General features: G+C 38.5%; 1 protein-coding gene across 3 annotated transcripts in view; it reads right to left on the bottom strand.

Annotated features, from left to right (window-relative positions):
- GRM1 (glutamate metabotropic receptor 1) overlaps nucleotides 1–21,332 on the bottom strand; it is a 188,197-nt gene that overhangs the window by 93,400 nt on the left and 73,465 nt on the right. The gene's annotated exons all lie outside the window — the stretch shown is intronic.

Genomic DNA, 21,332 nt, shown 5'->3' with positions numbered 1-21,332 from the left:
TGTTATCCAAAATGGTTTTGTAACTTCTAATACAATGGCCTAGGAAAAAGACATTGTTTTGCCTTTGCAAAAGCTCTCTACTAAAAAAAAAAAAAAAAAAAAAAAAAAAGAGAGAGAGAGAGAGAGAGAAAGAAAAAAAAGAGAAAAACTCTCTTTGCTAAAACTCTCTCGAATAGCTCTTGCAAACTCCAGCTTGAAACTCGAAAGAGAGCGCAACATTTTTGTTGATCAGTTGTCTGAACGTCTGCCCCTTGTTGATGCTCGCCGAGCCACTCGGGGAGCTCCAGCCCAACGCCAGCTCCCCGCAGCACCGACTCACCGTTCGGAGCAGGCTGAGCCACCAGGGAAGGGGAAGTGCCCAGAGCAGGGGAGGCATCTGGAGAGGAAGCAGGAGGCCTCCATGGCAGGTGGGAAGGCTTCCAGTGCCAGCAACCACCTCCAGAGAGAGTCAACTTTGTCTCCTGAGATTGTATCTCTGACTCTATGGCTTGCTAGGCTAGAAACCTGGGAGCTGTACCTACTTATTCCCATGGAAGAATTTTTAAAAGAATATCAAAGTCAAAGTATCAGCTAGGTAATCATTTATAAGCTATTAAACACGCCACCACCCTTTTTAGGATGCATTCAAGTCATGCTCTGAAGACAGAATTATTATTTTCCAGTGGTTAGGGCTGGGCAAAAAAAGTCATTAATCAGCTAAGGGTCTCAGCCTTAGAAACAAAGCCCTCCATGATTCTCAGATTTTTTTAAGATACACAAAAGACAAAGAAAATTCTTATGAGGTCAACCCAAAATGCTATTCAAAAGGAAATGTTTGGTTTCAGTTTTTGGCTAACTTCATTATCAACTTTTTCTTACCCCTTAACTAGGATCAATTTTTAAACATAAATTCCTCTCAGAAACAAAAGATAAAAGTTTCAGTTAGAAAATTTTGAATGAAAATACTTCAGGATTTCATGGAGAAAACATTTCAGTTAGAAAATGTCAAAAATGATTGATATCATCAAAACAAAATTTCACCTAACACTGTTAATCAAATCTTCCCAAGTTTCTAAATATTTTTAGTTCTCCAAAATGATGGCTTCAAGGATTTAAAAGAAAAGCCTTCCAACACTACTCATGTTTTTTTTTTTTTTTTTCCATTTGCATTGCTACAGAATGTGAATAAAATCTTAATAACAATGAATTTCTCTTCACATCACCCCTGCAAGATGAGGGGATTTAATTATCCCTTCTTAATAGATACTGAACAGAGACTTAAGAGTGGTAATAAGGCAATGAGTACAGACTAATTCACGTGTCCAATATGATACCTAGGGCTGGATCTTTTAGATTACCTAGAGTTGTCTAACAATTTATGTTCTGCATGTATTTTCCCTTGATTTTGCTTACGACTGAACGCACTCAGCACTTTTGCAAATCACATTCCAAGGCTTCGAAACCTGACTGCCTGCTAAAATCTTATTCTAAGCAACTTGGTCAGCATCATATGTAAATGCTTTGACAGTGATAGGAATTTAGAAAAAGCTTTAACATAAATGGTGACACTGTCTTAAGCAAGACACTCTCCCTCCTTGTCCTTTTATCCTGGCTGTACCTGATATTTCAGTAATCCCTGAGGCAAAATTCTTCCAAACAACAATTCCTTACTGACACAGGTTTGTCTATACCCAGAGGAGGTCTGCGGCATGCACTAAATAAGACAGTGTCTAATGGAGAAAAAAGCTTGTGATTATGTAATTAAAAAATGCTTCATTGCATAAGCGTAGGTAATTTTAAGGCCAGCTATTGTTAACTTCCAAGTGATTTACTTCATAACCTGAGGAATGAACTTTTCAAGCGGTCCTCCCTGGGTGCATGTGAGTGCATGAGTGCGTGCGTGTGCGTGTGTGCATGTGTGTGTGTTACGGATCTCCTCCTCCCTCAACTGTTTCTGTTCTCTAAAGGAAAGCATCTCCCAGTAGCCCTTCCTTTGCAATGCAATACAATAAGCTGTATGTTATCTCCTCGTACAAATCCGCATCAGGCAAGAGAAAAATCAAGGCTCTGAACACAACTTTGATGATTCATGCATCTTTCTATTCCTGCACAGTTACTTTCCAGCTCTTTTCTGGTTTTCATTATTTTTACACCTCTAAGAAAGGATCCCCATAGAGAGAAATCAGGCCAAGCATATACAGGTTAGCACACATACGTCTATGACATTGTGTATGTAGATTTTGCTCTGTATACCATGGGAAATCCATTTCATCTTTAAATATAATCATTCGGTGAACAACACAGACTCTGACAATTCAGAAAATTAAAATGGAAAGCCCACGTACTATGAAAATGTCTGCCAGGCTCCAGAGGCTCTGACAGGTACTGGTACGCTTTGGGGAAAGCATGAAAGATAGTTAATCCTTATTTTGATGGACAGCATCTACTCACTGGCCAACAAGGAGATGATGTTGGGTTTGTTTTGCTTTTCACTGTTCATTGAGCATTTAATTGATTCCCAGGGATTTATCCATGCTAGAATTATTAACTAAGTATTTTTATTTATAGGTACATCAGTTTGATCTTATGCAAAATGTGGCCATATGTCTCCTAAGGATTTTTTCCAGCCTTGCATATACTGCCTGCCTAGTGTCATACGATCCCTACTGGAAGATGGGTTCTCCCTAAAAGCAGGTGCTTTCTAAGCTTCGTGTCACAGAAATAAAATCTCCTGTTTTCCTCTTACCAGGTGAATATTTATTTCTCCTTATTATCAGCCAAAGGACCTCTGATATTCTCAGCTCTGATAATATTTTTATTTCTTTCCTAATACCATGAGATGCCTTCAAAACTCTCAGCATTACTGGCTGGAAGAAAAGTTCAGTGCTGACTGCCACTGATGGCAGGAAAGAGCAACTGGGAAAATGTAAGTGAAATGAAAGGGGAAATCATGCTATATAAAAGTAAAATGCAGGTCTCAAGAGCTCAAGAGATTTATTTTCATGTTCTGAGTTTAGATATCAAAATTTTCAAGGAACACATATATCTTTTTCCTGAAAATCAACTCAGTTAGAAAAATGTTGATTTTAATTATCTGTGTGAGAAGTACAGAGCAAAGTACTGCTAAGGGTAAAGCAATCAGGAGAAGAACGGATTTGGGGTTTTATTTGTTTGTTTTCTTTTGTCTTTTGACTTCCTTTTCATTGTTGAATTTTGATTCTCATTAAAAATTTAACAACCGTTTTCTTCAAAGTACAAAAAGGGAGAAAAATAGAAAAAACTTAAAAGTTTAAACTTTGATGTAGGATACTGTCTGTTTTACCAGCTCAGAAGGGAAAATGTGGCAGCCCATCTCTTTGCAATCCATTCTGAATACTGCTGATACTAATGAACAGATTTTCTTCTTAACATTAATAGGATAGAGATCTTTGAACACTCCACGAGATCAAGAAGTTTGCTTTCATACTTTTTTGTACTGTGTTTGTTGATGCTCTACCACCATTTGCTGCTGCTTTGTTTTTCCTTAATGAGTAATCTCTCTGATAAGCGAGTAACATGTTTGCTTTAGTAAATGACTGTAAAATAGATATTATGCTTAAGTTGATAAATTTGCATGATAATTTTGCAAACTTATGCTAAATAATTAATAAGCAGCATTGTCCAGAAATATTTTTCTGTCTCTCTGTATTGACTGCTACAGACTGTTTGCATGACTTTGTTGCTATGTACTTCCACCTCCTCAGCACAAATTTAAAGCTGCTGCTCTTGACTCACAGTAATATTCTGAGAAGAAAATCAAATTCCAGCTACTTTCATCAATACAGAGATATTTAAGGAAGGGATCCAACAGGAAATTACAGTTGATAAATGAACATCTTTGACATATTGCTTATGGCTGTGCTAACGAAATTGATTTTCAGGTGAGTTTTATAAGTGAACAGCCTAAATCACAAAAACCACAGAATTTATTGCTATCTTCTGTTTGTTACCAACTGGAGTTAAAAAAAAAATTCAAGTATCTTCTATGTGGTAGATGGTGGCTTGTACTATTTCAGGCCCTAAGCATGGAAATCAGCTTCAATGTTTTTTTACCTTTTTCCTAAAAAAAATGTGGACGCCATATGACAACTTCCAATATATTTAATATCTAATGGTGGCAATATGCCTGCTTTTTGATTTTAGGAAACATTCAGAATGGAAGAAAGTCAGAGGAGGATACAATTATCAGGCTGAAGTCCTTAAGTACCACTCAAAACAGAGCTCATATCTTTTTCTCACATTAACCTTTCTCTTTCCTAATAGTAATGGCCACAAATCCACTGTTGCAAGAATTGTAAAATCCAGTAATTTTGAACATAGCCTATTGTCTAGCAAGTAGATTTCCATCCTATGTTTATCATTCTGTCTGTAGGGATGACTTTTCGGAATAACACATGGAAAGTAAAGAGAAATAAAGCTATTGTACTTCCATTAAAATCACCAGGAATCAAAGAGCTAAAACATTGGGTACTGCTTTGAAAATGCTGGGGTGAGAATCAGTTGAATGGGTACTACTGGTATCTGGCAAAGGATCTGAATTTCAGGATAATTGAGACAGCATGAGTTCTCTCAACACTAAATTCCAATGGGTTCAATCAGCGATCATCCAGTGCAATAGCTTGCTGCAGAATTAGCTTTCAGGACAATTCCCGCTATATGAATTCCTCCCTCTGTGAATTTCCCTCACCACTCAGCAATCAAGTGACTAAAACGTGGCACTGTTACACTCTCTGCAGTGGTCTCCATGAGTCAGAATCAATTTATCAAATGGGATAAGTGTATAGAATTTTCTATCTGATAAAAATGATTTCTGGATAATACCAGTGCAGAGAGATACTTCTTTATCTGGGGAAAGAATAAATGGAAAATGAAGTCCCAGAAGCAGAGTGATTTCCAAGGTGGTCTTACCCTTGTGAACTTTTCTTACATGAAAAATCAGAATTCCTTTTCACTTGGGAAAGACAGAAAGAAGTCTGCAGCATCTGCTTCTGGTAGGATCTTGAAATTTGGTATGATCCAACAGTTCTATGATACTACCATAAGATTGCTTATCCCTTAAAATACTCTCATTTTATATGCTATCAAACACCATACTGCATGAAGAATATGCGATGATGAACAATAATGAATCCTTAGTGCACCCACAAAACACACCTTGTACAAAGTTGGAAAGTGCTATATATCAAAAAAGAAATAATATGGTTGGGTAAAGTGATGCAATATTTTAAGAATAATTGTCCCCTGTCTGTCTGCCCTGCAAAGAACGTACTCTTTCAGTTAGCCATTTTAACACATTAATAATAGAAATGCTGAAATCTATAAATTATGTGGCTGAAATAGTCATTTTGTAGACCTTCTTCACAGAGAGAAGATTAGATCTCTTTCTTAGACAGATGCTCTTCCATAATTTAGATAAATTAAGTCAAGAATTCTTTTTAATTGCATAGCAACAACCTATATTAGTAGCATCTAATCAGGAATAAATGCTAAAGAATACGATGACACCTGGCTCAAAGTCTACATGGAGTTTTTCTATTGATTTCTGTGGGGTTTGGATCACCTTGAGAACCCGGTAGCACCTAACAGTTTAAAATTCCTCCTTTTGGTGTCTTCCCCAACTTTTCACAAGGCAGACAAATGTACAGGAATTGACATTCAAATCACATAGTTGCTGATAAAAGGCATGGGGTGAAGTAAAAGAAATCAACAGCAGGGAAAGCTGGAAAGGAAGGTATAAAATCATAATCTACCAACAACTACAGTTTAAGAAGTGGAAGTATTTATACTAAACTGTTTCCTCTTTTAACAATGCTGGAATGGAAAAAGTAAAAGCCAAATGTTAAAAAGAAAGAGGAACCTCTGCTGAATCACAATATGCCACAGCTGCAACTGGGACCCTACCCTACACCCACAAATTTTAGATTCAGAAAATACTAGCATATTTTTATATTTCGAAGGAAGTCTCCTTGCAGAATTGGCACAGAGTATAGGTTTTTATTACTACAAGGAATTTTAAATACATTTCCAGGTATGAGTATTAAGGTATCTTTGCATCTAATTGAGAAATTTTGAAGATGAAGACTTGTCACTTCTGATACTGAGCCAGTCCTGCAAAAAAAATCCACACAGACAGGCTTTTATGACCCTGCAGAGACTGGCTCATTTCAGTAGTTTCCTTGCAGACCATTATTACATTACAAGTTCAGGTCTCCATTCAGCAAAATATTTAAAAGCACACTTAAATCTATACTTACTTATCAGAGCACTTAACTTCAGGCAAGTATTCAAGCCCTTCCAAAATCAATACGACCTAGATGCCTCACTGATTATGGTTACGTCTCAACTGGGACACTGCTCTGTGTGCCAACACATCTTGTTTCTCTTCTGTAGTTAGGAATATGGAGTATTTATTGTGACTCATACTGCTAATAAAATTTTGCATTAAGTTAAAAACAAAAGTTGTTAGATAGTATTTGTATCCAGTATATTTATATTCCTGATGTCCCAAAAGTTTACTGAAAATGTAAGTCTAATACAGCATTTCTATGATGTTTTTCACAGGACTTTAGTATGACAAAGCTTTCCATTGCTATGGCAGCTAAATTCACTGAAAACATATGCAGAGATCACCAGTCTATTTTCATGGTTCACCTTAAAAGAAATATGAACTCTCAAAATTCATCCAGACAGAAAAGTATATTGCAATAATTCTAAAAAAAATCTAAAATAAGTTATTTTAAGCTGATTCAATAGTGATTTACTCTGGTTTTAAACTAGAGTATCTGTTCTGAGAGCAATGGAATTTCTAGGAGGAAAATAGAGTAAGACAGAGATAAAACCTGTCTAGGAGTGTTAATTTGAAAATATTTCATTTGTCTACTTAAATATTGAGTAAAAAATGTCTTATTCTAATTTTCAGTACAAGCACTTTTTAAATGAGAACTAGAAAAAATTACCCACAGAATGTCTTTAAAACAAGATATATGCCTCCAAACATAGATGTTGAGAGAAAACATCATTATTTCTATTGGTAAGGGGAGTGGAAGGTACATAAAATACTACAATACTTACTTTGTGGTTTATATATTTTTAATGTAATTGGTTTGTAGCCAGGAGATAAGGATGACTGCATCAGCCTGTGAAACAGAAAAAGCTTTGGAAAGATAGACCAAAAAACTACAAAAACTTTCCAAATCAAATAATCCACAAACAGGCAAAAAATAAAGGAGCTTTTCAGCTTTATATGATTCTGTTATAAACTGAACAAAACTGCAGTGCAAGCGAAGTAAAACAACTGTCCTTTGTTTGGGATAAAAGTCAAAAGCAGTTATGCTCTTTTATATAACAAGATATCTAAAGTCTTGACAAAAATCACTTTTATCAGTCACAGCACAACCCAAATCTGTTTGTACTTCAGAAACTTCCCAGTGAAATAGTTTCTGGAGTTCTAAAACCTGTATCAGCACTTCAGGCTATTTGGATCTATAACATTTCATTTGGAATTCTTAATGTTTTGGTTTTATTTTGATGGCATTTCTGCAGTAGTAGTAGTTGTTGTCATTGTCACCATCATAGCAGTTCACCGTAAATAATACACAGAATCACTATTTGCCTATTATTGTTAAAATACCATACCAGTATTTGGAAAAGCTGACGAAAAATCATTTTATAACAAGTAAGGTACACAAGTAGTTAATGCTGATTAAAACGTCTTATCTTCTTGTGTCTTTTGCTTCTGTTCTAACTAAATGGCATGACAGTCTCACCAGAAACATCACACCAATCCTGTACGATAAATACTTACAAGCAGTTAGGAGGAAACCTGTCTAGAATCAAATCATATGTTGTTGTGTGCAACAATATAACAAGGAATTGCTTGTTTCCCGTTCTCTAAAATGGGCAGGTTGCTTTGTCTGTGAGTTGAAATTTGTACAAAATATTATCATAATGTCGAAGACATCAAGAACCTTCCTTTACTGAGTTAACAGAAAGTACTTGCACAGTAAGACAGTATATTGCAATGTTTGCAAAACAGAGAACAGTCTGCAGACATCACAAACTCACTATCGTTATGCTCTCTGAGCACCTTACTCCTACAAGCTTAGACAGAGTTAATTACCAGCTTTGCAGGCTGCAGGTACAGCTGAAAAGTCATTAAAAGACCAGATTTTCTAGCCAATATTATACTGTCAGCAGTGGGGAAAACCTTACTCTGTGTTAAATAGCGTTTATAGCGAAAGCGAAGCAGCCGAAGCTGCGGCTCCGCACAATGCGTTTGCTCTCCCACGGCGAGGGGCTGAGGCCGCACCTAGCTGGGCGCTGAGTACCCTGGAGGGAAGCTGGGGCCCTTCGCCGTTTGTGGTAGCCTGATCCTTCCTGCAGCAGACTTTCTAGAACTTCAGAAAAACCCAACTGGGATAAAATTCGTTCCAGTGGCTACAAAATCAGATATAATCGTTTGAATTAATCCTAGAAAAACACATAAACTCTGTAACCACATATTATTTCTAACGTAAAACTGACATCATTAAAAGTCTTTGAAAGAACCCACCGCTTCATTTATTTGAAACTTTCTATGAATCACTACATCTTCAAAGAATACGTAGCTGCTATAAAGGCAGAAGAAAGATGTTTTCAAACAAGTAATTGATTTCTTAACTACATGACTTAACTTCCTAAAAGACTTATTTTTATTTTTCATAAGTATTGTTATAATACACAGAAAGAGCTTAGATTAGCTGATACAATAAATCCCAAGAGACTGTCAGTACCTCCAAACCCTTGCCGCAGCAAGACCTGTAAAGTTATTAAAGGTGTGATACAACAGTTTCTAACAAACCGTTCACTGAGTTGTACTCTTCACCACTGAGTGGTTTCTTGTCTTTCCCATACGTCTCTTTATTCATGAATATTCCACTAAACTTCTCAGGAAAGTTCTCGGGCAAAAATTTGTTCACGCAGTACAAATTCTGTTTCTGACGTCTACTTCACGTCCTCCGTTTTTCCCCTGAGCAAGAAGAAGAAAGAAACCTAAGCCTACAGCTACTATAAAGAACATGAGACTCTGAAGAGTCTATGAAATTGCTTTTGCACTGCTGACATGAGAAGGCATGTTAGCACCGCGCTTTGTGGGTGCTCCAGGAGGCCTTACTGTCAGATTACCACATGAGCTTCTTGAATATTTTATCAGGCTCAAATCTGTATTCTTCCCTGTTATTTGTCATGTATAGGACATTAGTAGGAACTGCTCCAGCAGAGCTAGCAAACAACACAGAGAAGCCATTTGGAGAAGGCATGAGAGGCTTAAGGGCTTTGTGCAAAATACAGTTCACATTATGTGACTGCACAAATAACACGGTCTTCCTGCTCTCTGACTGAAACACAGGGTAGCACCAAGGGAGCAACATGCTTTTGCTTCTTATCTATTACAGACAAAAACCTGTCTCAAAAGAAAGAAGAGCAATGAGCTACGTCCATCCAGTTCCTCTGGCAAAGGTATTCTTGTCTTAAAATATGTCAAATGGAGGCAGCAAGTCCTTCATTTTCAATGCTGACCTATGGGTCAAAAGCAATCCAATGAAGAACTAAAATCTGTGCAACTCTGTGGGGCCTCCTGCTGTGGAAAAGAGCATAAAGGGCACTGATAATAAAATGAAATTGAGAAAGGGTATGTTCAACAAAGCATTCCTCTGACACCAACAGAAAGCCCTCGACAGCAATACAAATCAAGATCCTTTTGGTCCTCTACAATCCCTTGGTTTCATTGTTTTCCTTTTGGTAGTCTGAAGACTCAAGGCCTTAAAAACCATCATCTTTGGATAGCTCACTGTTAACCAGCCCAGAGTGGCTAAGAAATTGCCAGGAATTGTAATACACTCCCTCCCAACTGAAATGTGCTTCTAGGATGCAGTAAACAGTTTTTAGTCATACACAGAAGCACTACGCAGAGGTTTGAAAGAGAAAATGGGGAAGGAAAATCACATTCAATAACAAAATTCAAAGTCATATAGGCACACAAAACATCGGTATTCATGTAGAGGGTTCAAAGCAGATTGTATGGGGCTCTGCGCCGGCTTATTTCCATCTGCATGGTATAGCACAGAAATGGCAGTTCAGAGCATAAACCTGGAGAGCCTTGAAGCTCCACCTAAGCTGCAAGAGCCAGGAGGTGTGTGAGCTCCAGTGCTTGGGTGAACGTGCTGCTTGTGTCCTGCTTGCAATGGGGACAAGATCCAGAATGTACCTTAAAAGACTCCTATCATGCAGTTTAGACACAGGTATGTTACTTGCAAAGCTACAGGGCAGTAGAAGCAAAAGAGAACAGAAGTCCAGTGAACACAGGTGAGAAATGAGCTTCAGGGACAATGCTCCAACAAAAGCAGACAATTTCAAATTTTAAACCTGCAAGATTCTCAAAGATTTGGCAATGCAGATGCTGCAGGGCATGAATTTGACTAATCCAAGTTATTAAGAAGCTAATAAACCATCAGAGAAAACTAACCAGCTGATGGGATATTCTCAGTCAGAAAAAGAAGTGACCTTAGTCCTTCTGTTCTACTCTTCAGAAGGGGCAAAAATATACATAATAACACCTGTTTCTCACACCCTGGAGTCTTTGGGATACATACAGAGCTGAATTACCACAATTACGTGACTGAATACAGGAGTTGTATGTGTACACTCACATCTACTCTGGAATTTCTGTGTTGGAGAGCACAGGATCTCTTGGAAATGCCATAGTCAGACACTTTTCTCGCATTGTTTACATCTGACATCTATTTGTATTTTAATCTAAAGCTCTGCTGACAAACTTTACATGCTAAAAACATCTGGATAAGCAGTTCCCTGCCACAGACGGCTCCCAGTCAGCTCCATCATGGTACCCCAGAGTGTGCAAGGTGCTCAGACATGCTGTTGGGGGGAAAACCCATGACCTGAGGTAAAAGATAAATCCTGAGAGTTGCACAGGGTCTAGTAGCACGTAAAATTCCCAGAAGGAGTCACGACTCACTGTATTTCTTGGCGTTTGCTTCTGTGTGTTTGACTGAAAAAGTATTAGTTGTTTTGCTGCTCAACTACTCTCAAACTTCTGGTAAACAAGTGAATTTATGAAGAGAAAAAGGTCCTCCTTCATTGAACGGCATGTGTTGTTCCACAGCATTTGTATGTTGCTCCACTCTGAGTATCGCTGTGAAGGAAGACACTTTGTAACATCCAAAATGTGTTGAACATTAGAATGATTTGTCTTCTGTAGCTCCATTATTTCAACTTTATTTTATTTTGGGGGTTGGAAGAGGAGGGGTCACTGCTGTTCAGAGCTTAGTACAAATGTAGCAGCCCACCAAAACTGTAAATGTAGGTTGCTTGGCAACTGCTTTTAAAGAGTGTTATTTGCTCTCAAAGAGACAAGCTGTTATTTCTTTCCTTTTTAAAACAAAAACATAGAAGGAAAAAAAAACAAGATTAACACCAGAAAAAGGAATAAGGTAATTACTTCACCAAATAATAGTGTAAATGGCTTATTATATGTACACAGTTATGATGTGCAAGATCTTCCTTGTTACCATAATATGATTTCCAACAGAGAACCTGCAGCAACTAAATTGTTTTTATAAGAAGTGCAGTCAAGTGGAACTGACATCTCACACCAACTCTTAGAAAAATAAATTACATGCAAGATGATATAACTCTCAGAAAAAAAGAGCTGCTGGAGAGCAATGGTCAAATCAGTTCAAAATTTTCTTTTAAAAGCTCACTAGCAGCTGCTTCAGGAAGAACTGTGACTCCTCTCCTTAATATCCAGTCAACTGTTTCATTTCTCAGCCCAGAAGAGAGTATGAAGTGGCATCTTCTCAGCATTAGCTCGTATCGAGCATATAAATCTAAAGCATGGACCTCCCACAAGCTTGGGCCAGTCTGAACTATGTAGACTTTTCTGCTGGTGCATATTATTTCCTAAGGTGGGATGTTGATCCTCAATAAAAATAACCATTAATCTTTAAAAACTCTGTGTTCTAAAGTATATACTGCAGAAATGGTATCACAAGAAAATATAAGGAAATAAAGGAAGACAGCTGATGGCATGGGCCTTCTACTGGAATGCCATGATTTAGCAATACAGCATTTTTCGGCACCCTGAATTCTGCTACATATGCTTTCCTTGTAATACAGCTCCTAATGAATGCAGGTGACTACAGCAGCACGTTCCTGATTATTTCAGCATCTTAAAAAAGAAGAAAGAAAAAGAATTTTTCTTTTTTCTAATTGTTTATCAGAATTGAGGGCAGACCCTCAGGCTGGGTCAGCCCCAGTAAATGAAATTGCCAGGGCACGTGCCTGGGATCTACACTGAGGTGACCGTGCTGTGACACTGCTACAGCAGTCCCCAGCACATGCTGTGGCTGTGTAAGCCAGCGTCGTCCCTCGGTGCCTGTCTAGACCATACTGTAGTACAACATACTTCTCTCACAGCTCCCTGCTAGCTATTGTGTAGCAGCCTGGCCGAACAAAAGCGACATGGGACATCTCTAGAAAAGGTCTGTCTCGTTGCAGCATCTGGCAGGCATCTGTGAAGCAGGCTGCCTGCTGCCAAGGCAATAGCACCGAGAAAATCAAAGCACGTGGGGAGCTTTAGCAATATCCAGATTAGTTCTTCAGAAAGGAAACTTTTCCCTAGACAAGGCGGGATGCCCACTGATGGCACATGGCAAGAGCACAGCGAGGTAGGAGGCGGCAGGAGGGCTGCTGAGCACCAGGAAAGCCTTTCTGCAGAAGCCACTTTCTGCAGGAATCCAGAGATGCTGCCTGCTGCTTCATTCCCCTTTTAAAGTTATTTGAGCTCTTGCTCAAGCACAGCTTCACCTGTACAAATAGAGTTTCTTTCAGAGCGGTGTGTGTCTCCTTTTGCCCCAGCATAAAAACCAATAGTCCTAATTGGAAACCAGGGGAGTCTTGGCTGCTGCTGGGGGCGACCTGAAGCCGCGTGCTGGAGGCCACCTGCACCAGCCGAGAGGTGGGTTTGAGGCAGCGGCAGGACAAGGCAGTGCAGCTGGGTGCCTACTGTGCAGTATTCGCAGGCGCAGCACTGGTGCTCTCCAGGGCAGCATTACCCAGGGGCAGGAGGGAGCTGCCCTCACCGAGAACACCCCCCGCCTGGAAAGATTTCACACCTTCTCATGCACCCGCTCTATCTACCCCTCATTGACTCATGTGTTTCCACATGATAAAAATATCCCTAGCACGAGCAAACTAAAGCTTTTTTTTTTTCTTTTCCTCTTCTCCAAGCATTGCCGTGGAGATGGCCCTAACCCCGTCTCAGCAGACAGAAGCAGTATGCAAGTAATCCATTTACAGGAGCAGCAGCTACAAGCAGTACAGCAAATCCCAGTATCCATCTATGTTGCCTGCCTCAAGCTGTGGTTTCACAACAGCAGTAGTAGTTCCTAACTTGATGTAAAAGGTAATAGTCTCTTTTCTGACTGCATGTCAGTTTTGGCATATGTGGTATTCTAGATATGGGGAGAAGAAATTAAAATGCAAGCACAGTTTTAAATGCTTCTGTTAAAATGATTTTCTGTCTCTATTCTTGGCCTTTTCTGTAAAGATTAATTCCTTGGAGATTCTTATTTTAACAAAGAGTAGCTGGCAATTATCCATCCTTACTATACTGCACCTAAAGAAGAAAGGTTTAAAAGAAAAAAAAATCAGGAAAATCATAAAGCTTGATATAATTTTTGAGTAAAACATTATTTCTGGCTCTTCCTAATAAAAGCAAAGTGTTGGCTGTACAAGAGGACTTAGGTAACATTAACAAAAATGCCTAATTTTATGTGATTAGGACACTAATTTGCCTTAGGAAGACATGGATTCAAAATCTCACCTGTTCCAATTCAGAATAGGGATCTGAAACAATATTTAGGATATGGCCATGTGCAGAAAGAAAATTCATCACCCGACTAAATTTTTTTTTCTTTAACTCACACTGTTTATAATGTTCAACTGAACATTAAAAATAAATGCTCACTGACTAAATGAGATTTGCTATAAAGCCTGGTAGATTGGCCAGGACATCAGGCTCCCTTCTAATTATTTTTTTAGGTGTTATGAAACAATCTCAGCTGGAGACAGTGAGGAGCCAGGTCGTTCCATTGCCTGTGAGACAGAACATTAAGGTTTTTAACACAACTGAAGTTCGTCCCTGAAAAACAGCAAAATGCCCCAGTAGAGGAATAACGGAAAACTTTGGTTCATATCCTTTCACTGACCCGAATATGGATCAAAGCAGTCCAGTTAACCTCAGATGACTGACCTGATGACTGGTGTATAAGAGGCATCATCGATTCCTCCTGCTTGGCTTTGTGAATGGCACCCAACTCCCCAAACACTTTAGTCAACCTGAAATTATTGATCAAATTTAGCTCACCCAGCTTAAATCAAATCTAAATTAGTTTCAAGTTGACTGAAACTACATTTCTGTGAGTCATTCACTGCTTAAAATTTGCTGAACCCTAGAGGAGACTGGCAGTGGTACATCACTAGCAGTTACAGTTTGCACAAGGCCTAATCACTGTTTAAACAGCTGAAAAAAAGAACTCTAAATCACTGGTGTCAATACCGCAAGTACTGCAGTTTGTAACTGCACACTTCCTGGCCGCTTAATAGGAACCCCGGTGGATGTTTGGTGCATGGAGGAGGTCCTGCTTTCCTGGTGGCAAAAACACTGCGGCGTACTGCTGGGGCTGAAGAGACCCTGCCGCTGTGTATTGCTTTCATCTGCGTCGCATTGTAACGGCGTCGTAGGAACGGAGAACCAGGGACACCTCTATCTTTGTCCTATCCCTTGTGCTCGGATTATGCGTCAACAAAATGTCATCTGAAATTGAAACCCACAAAAAGTGAACTGAAAATGGCTGCTCCAGGCAAATATGTGGCATGACCGTCAGTACTTTCATCTGCCTCCCTTTTCCTCCTTAGCAAAAAAATGGCAGCTTGAAAATGCTTTAGCTGAATTCTGCATGATTTGGTTTTGCTCAGACGGTAAGCATTATGCTGCATCTTAGCAGGACTGGTATCAGCTGTTGCTGTACCAATAAAAAAGACAGATAGAAGCCTGCTGAAGGGACTATAAAGTGATTCAAATAACATATTTGAAGATTTGCTTGAAATACCGTTTGATTTGTACCTTCACTTGATAAAATGTGTGGTTTCTAATGCAAACACACTTATTTGTTTTGGAGAAGAATCTTTGCAGGGCAGAGACCGAATTCAGATTACATGGAATAAAGTTTCAATGGAGAACATTAAGGTACACATATGTCCTCAAGTGGTCTTCCACACAAGGAAATGTATATATGTATATCCACTCTGAGTATGTGCACAAGTAAGAGTCAGCTGTCTGAATGTATCTGCAGAACAAATAGGAGGAAAATTGCCGCAAAAAATTAGTTTGTATGTTTGAGCAAACACATTTTAAAAGCTTTACATTTGTAGGCTACAGCTCTTAAATCTACCAACAAGAAGATGGAATATGCAGCAGCTTAATGTTCTTCCACTGAGTCACCTCTTCTACTGAGAGGTGATTGGAGATTAGTAATGATCAAGTTTCTGTTAAGAATACCCTGCAGATTTTATAGACGTTCCCAAGTGAAAATTCAAAAACTAGCTTTACCGGTTTTCTGAAAGACTGAGCCACTTGAATTATCAGATTTCTAGACAGATTTAATCTGTCTAGAAAGCTTTGTGCACAGAGAATTTGAATATCTGCTATCTAGTGAAAAAAGTAATAATTGAGGCATAAATATAAATTAATATAAATGCCAAGACTCATCAATTAAGCATGTTTGAACACTTTCCATCACTGCTTATTCCAGTTGTATCGCACCAGAGAAAATCTGTGTCAGAGTGATGACCCTGTATAGTTCTCAGAAGCCCAAAGCAGGACCACTTCAGCGTAAGCCAATTTGATGACTATCTTCACTGATCTTTGCTTTTTTCATCCTCCTACAAAAGAATATTCTTCTAGCCGTAACTTCTTAAACATTTTCTAGTTTCTTTGATGGACACCAAAACAGACCCTGATTCCCATCCATTATATTCTCAGACAACTTCTAAAGATGACAGACATTTTAGGATAACATTTTCTCCTGCAGATACAAATTAGGATGTGCTCGCATCAAAAAATGGATTAAATGAAATGTCTTTCCTGATCTGGTTCCAACAGTAAAAGAAAGAATATGTTTTCTAATATACATTACAAACATTTCATAAATGAATGGCCCCAGAGATCTGACTTCATGTTTGACATGAAAAATGTGAAAAATGCCCAACAGCGCTATTAAAAAGAGGACCACATGAAACATGTATTTTTATTCCAGAAGAGTGGGATTTTCTTTTGATTGTCATTCAGGAATTATTTTTCATATCTCTCTACAAAAAAAAAAAAAAAAATGTTTTCCGTGACTGCAAAAGATAACAGCAAAGGTCAGAGCATGAAGTCATATAGCTATCCTCCTACATAATTTTGTCATCACTGCACCAGTGACAACCACCAATAGTATCACTAAAAAGCCTTTTATAACCACTGCTAATAATGCAGCATCTATTATCATCACAACTGACTTTTAATTTGTTGGAGTGTTTTGTAAGAATTTAATGATTTTGCCAGACATTAGCAAAATGTAGAGACTCATACACATCAGATGGGTAACTGAGCAGCTGGGCTGCTGCCAGGCCTCTAAACACAGCAGTGGTAAAGTTACAAGGATGTTTCAATTCAATTTTGTTTTCATCTAAAGCAATATGCAAGGAAGGTGCATGAGGGACTCTGGTGAGAAGTAATGAACTGCTTTTCCTTCTGTGCAAGTCATAACTGACTCCAATAAAGCCAGCAGTGCTTCATCAGTGTGATCCTCATGTCAGTCAATCAGATATCAGGCACCCTTAATCCCCAGGCATGCTTCTTCCCCACTAGAACTGTCAATAACATGAGAAAAACATAATGTGTATAGCAGTTACTTTTTCAGAAAGCAATTTGTATTTCTACAATTATTACCAGAATTAGCTTGTACAAGTTAGACCATTCTTTCATAGAGCTGAAATTAGAGTAAATATGCATCTTTTTAGCCTGCTCTTTATAATGCATATGCATTATAACAAGGGCCAGATTCAGACCACTTACATCAGTTGTTTAACTTTTTTAATTGCATTGCCTTAAGAGAAAGAGAAGGAAGAAGATGGAAGAAGACAGAAGACGGAAGAAGACCAAAGAAGATGAAAAAAGTCAAAAGAAAAAAAAAAGAAAAAAGGGACATATAGGGAAATAAAGGTGATTTTGAGGGCCCAGGTTAGTTTCCATGTATAGTCAAAACAGGTATAAATGTTTCTACAGGGCTGTTGAAGGCCCCTCAGTGCTGCCAGAGCTAGCTCAGCGCCAGGCAACCTCCGGTCCCAGAGTCTTTTCGGAAGGCACCTGCGCTGGGGTGTCCATCCAGGCAGGATCTGAAGTAATGTCCTTGGTGGCCAGAAGCCAAATTCACCATGGACAGTGTCCACCTTTACACAGTAGCCTACTGGCAAGGGCACTCACACCCAGGCAGTGAGAGAAACTTGGGTTCATGTTGTTTCTCAGACTAAAAGAATTTAAAGCCCTGTGCTCCATCTGAGGTGTGTTTCAAGCCCTAGATGAAGCCAAGTATTGGGCATACTCCATTTCAGTAGCTTCAGCTACACTAAAGTTTGAAGAAGAGTCTAAAAGGGGAACATGTAGGTGGAGTCCATTTCTGCAACTTGGAATTAGGCTCTTAAACTGAAGAAGAAAGACTACTAGGTTTTGCTCCCTGCTTCTTGGACAGCTTATACATTTTATATTGCATTACTTTTTTTGAAAAATAAAACAAGCCAAGATTTTTTTTTAATTATAACTATTCCACATTGAACTTTCCAATTACATATTCACTAAAACAGAAGGAGAAAATCAGAGAAATTGTGCAACTCTCTGTAGCATGAGATTTGGGGCATATTTTTAGAAGCTGGAAAAGTTGCCTGTACGGAAGACTCAGAACCCAGCCAGGCAAAGAGAGAAATAATATACACCTGTTTGTTACATCTAATGCAAGCACTCTAACTGCTGAGTGCTTGGATACAGCAGGCACACCATTTGTTGGCAGGTTTAAGAATCTAGGGCTTTTTGTCCTTTGCTGTTATTACAAATGTCTCCAAAAGGAAAGTACATATATTGGGAGAAGAAAGTGTTTGGACAGAAAGTTTCATAAATTTCATTTTTTTTAGGCTGAAATTTTATATTTGGCTTGATCTACATTTATAAATTGTTTCATATTCTTGGGTACATTTATTTTAAAGTCAACACTGACTCAACAGAAAAAAAACCCTCAAACAGTCACTTGGCATTGCACAACATATTTACCACTTTTATTTGGTAGTGTTTTATTTGTGCTTAAAAACTAATTCCTTCTCAAGTGGCAAGATCAATCAGCAGTTGTGGCTTCCACAGTTCAAAAGATTGCAGCTGAACTGCAGCAGTAAAATTATAAAATATCCTCTTTGAAATTAAAAAGTGATCTCACTATGTGCTATATGCCAGCTCCAGAAACATTAATATTCATTGAAAGTCATCAATTACCTGCAGCTAACTTAACCTTCTTACAATAGGAGGCATATTTATTAGCAAACACATTTTGTACTATTTCAGTGATTCCATCTGAGGCTTAAATAAAGGTTTTATGTTTTGATATTGTTTTGACTTTTGGATGATATTCAGACTTATTAGAGATTTTGTGGTGAAATACTATCTCTGCTTGTAACTTGGCAGTTGTTCTTGTTATCTTTCCAGCAACAGGCTATACTGATCATGGAGTTGCACTTCAGTTTAAGTAAAAGGTAGTAACAGGCACTATCTGTTGATAATGATACACATACTGGAAAAAGACACTTGAGTTAACACAGTGCATGAGTAATGATCTACAATAGATTTGGTTGCAAAGCATAGACTGAACCATTTTCTACTGATAACAAAATCCTTTGATTTGAGGGATTAAGAGGGGAAAGAAGGATGACAAATCCCTGAGTTGGTGAGACCCTTGAAGAGCAACCGTACCCTTCACTTTTATCTTGAAAAACACATGCGCCAAAGACTCTTCTTCCAGGCTCCCAAGCTAATGTTCCATCAGATCACAGGAGGACACAGGCGCTGCCTCCCAACGGGAAGAGACTCAGAGCTGCTTGGGCCACAGAGCAGAGAGAAAGTTTACCTGACTGCTGTGTCTATCATGAACGGTTGTTCTTTTCTGAGCTCCCATTTTCCAGTTCAGAAACTTTCATCAGTTTTCCAGCACGAAATAGAAACTACATGGACCCTCTCCAGCCGTTTGAGCTGGTTATATAGTAAAGTCTCTTCCTCTCCTTCTGAATCTTTGCTGTCCTCTCTCTGCCAGCATGTGCTGATCATCCTGCCTTGCTTGACCTAGGCTTATCTTGGCCAGCTTTGCCCTGCTCTCCAGAAACCTCTCCAACACTAAGCCTAGCTCTCATGGAAGGGGCAAGTTTTAGCATAATCCAAAGTGCAGCAACCAGGATGAAACAAGTACACAACTTACTTTTCTGGTGCCCACCTGAAGTTTTAACGGCATGTGCAATATGCAGTGCACTGGAAACAAGCAAGCATAGATTCCTCGACTGGACAGCAGCACCAGAATGTGACTGACTGAAAGCTCCCAGATTAGGAGCTTTTAAAAGAGTCTAAATCAAAATTAAATATTTGGCAAAGCATGGCCCTTTAATCAATTAGAATCATCTTCCACAGAAAACAGTTGCTGTTCATATTCTGTGATTGTCTTGAACGGAAACTTTTGCTGAAGTGCTCAGAGGAATAGATTTTCCCTTCTTTCACAACTCCGTCGTAAAGGTAGCTGTTGAAAATGCTACTGAGGTGATACTGCCAAAGAACCTGACTAGCTTTTCTTAACTGCCGTCTTTCGCCTTTTCAGAATGAGCCATTCAAGAGCATTCTGCTTCTGCTTCTCTTCTCAAGGATTTCTCCTGTTGGCATGAGCATTTGCATGACAATAAAGAACAGGCACTGACTGACACTGTATTGAGACTCATATAACCATCAGATTTTATTAGATTAGAATAAATGTCATTGTCATACAGGAATGTAACATGCTCAGTAAACCTTCTGCACTGCTGATTTAGAGTATTTACTGAATTCAAGCAGGCTATTCTGTTTAAAGTTAAGCATTTTTAGAGTTTTTTTGTGTGTTGTAGACAAAGGAAAATGGTCTCTTATCTTAAAACATTATGAAAACTGAAACCTGATAATTCAGTCCCCTCTCTGATTTCTGATGAAGACAAAATTGAAAATATACTGAAAAAATTATTTGAGAGTTGGGGGAGATATTTCTCTCTACGTGTTATTATTTCCTCCAAACAAGGCATATGGGTGTTATGATATAAGCATAACTTAAAAATATATATATCATCTACTAATAAAATCTCAATTATTTTAACCCTCTATATTCAGGAAGCCATATGGCTGAATCACAGATCTCTAAGATGCAAAAGAATGGTCTGTAAATCTCACAACAAGAGGCAATTCCAATAGATTGGCAATTCCAGTAGATTTCTGGATTTTCCTATTTCTGGCCATGCTGAGGACAGGATCTGAAACTCAGCAAGCAGTAAGAGGAAGATTTGTCCAATATTTTGGGTGGGTGTAAAAGGAACTGGAGCAATACTTTGTATATGATCTACTGAATAGAAACTGTGATGGCAGCTGAGACTTTTACGGATGGTGGAGACCCAGAAAGTGGTAGTGTTCTTTACTTGGGAAGATAGAAGAAGTCACTCAAGGAATGACATTTTGAAGTTGTTTCTAGCTAAAAAGGAGGAATTGTGTTAGATTCTGGAGATACTAAATTTGAGTCAAAGCTTTCATGAAGTGATACAGAGCACTGCTGTAACACAAAGATGGAATGAGAGCAGCAGTGTAAGACAGGCTACTTATAAAAGCTTCAGGGTACTCAGAGAACAAATAGGTATCTTGGTAGGATAATGCAATGTGTAAAGAGGTATGAAAAGTGCCATTTACTGAGAGAGAAAATGTTAAATACAGAATGGCAGAATTTCAGTGCTATGGAAGGAAAATGGTTAAAAAAAAAAAAGAGAGAGGCTTCATCAGAAACTCTTTAGTAACAAGAAAAATCAAGCAGAATTGTAGATAAATGGTATGTGTCAAAAAAGGAAATATAAAGAACAGTACAGTTATGTAGGGATAAAACCCAAAGACAAAAGTATGAAAT

Source organism: Rhea pennata, chromosome 3, assembly GCF_028389875.1.
Source record: "Rhea pennata isolate bPtePen1 chromosome 3, bPtePen1.pri, whole genome shotgun sequence".
Taxonomy (NCBI): Eukaryota; Metazoa; Chordata; class Aves; order Rheiformes; family Rheidae; genus Rhea; species Rhea pennata.
This window is presented reverse-complemented; position numbering and strand designations above follow the sequence as displayed.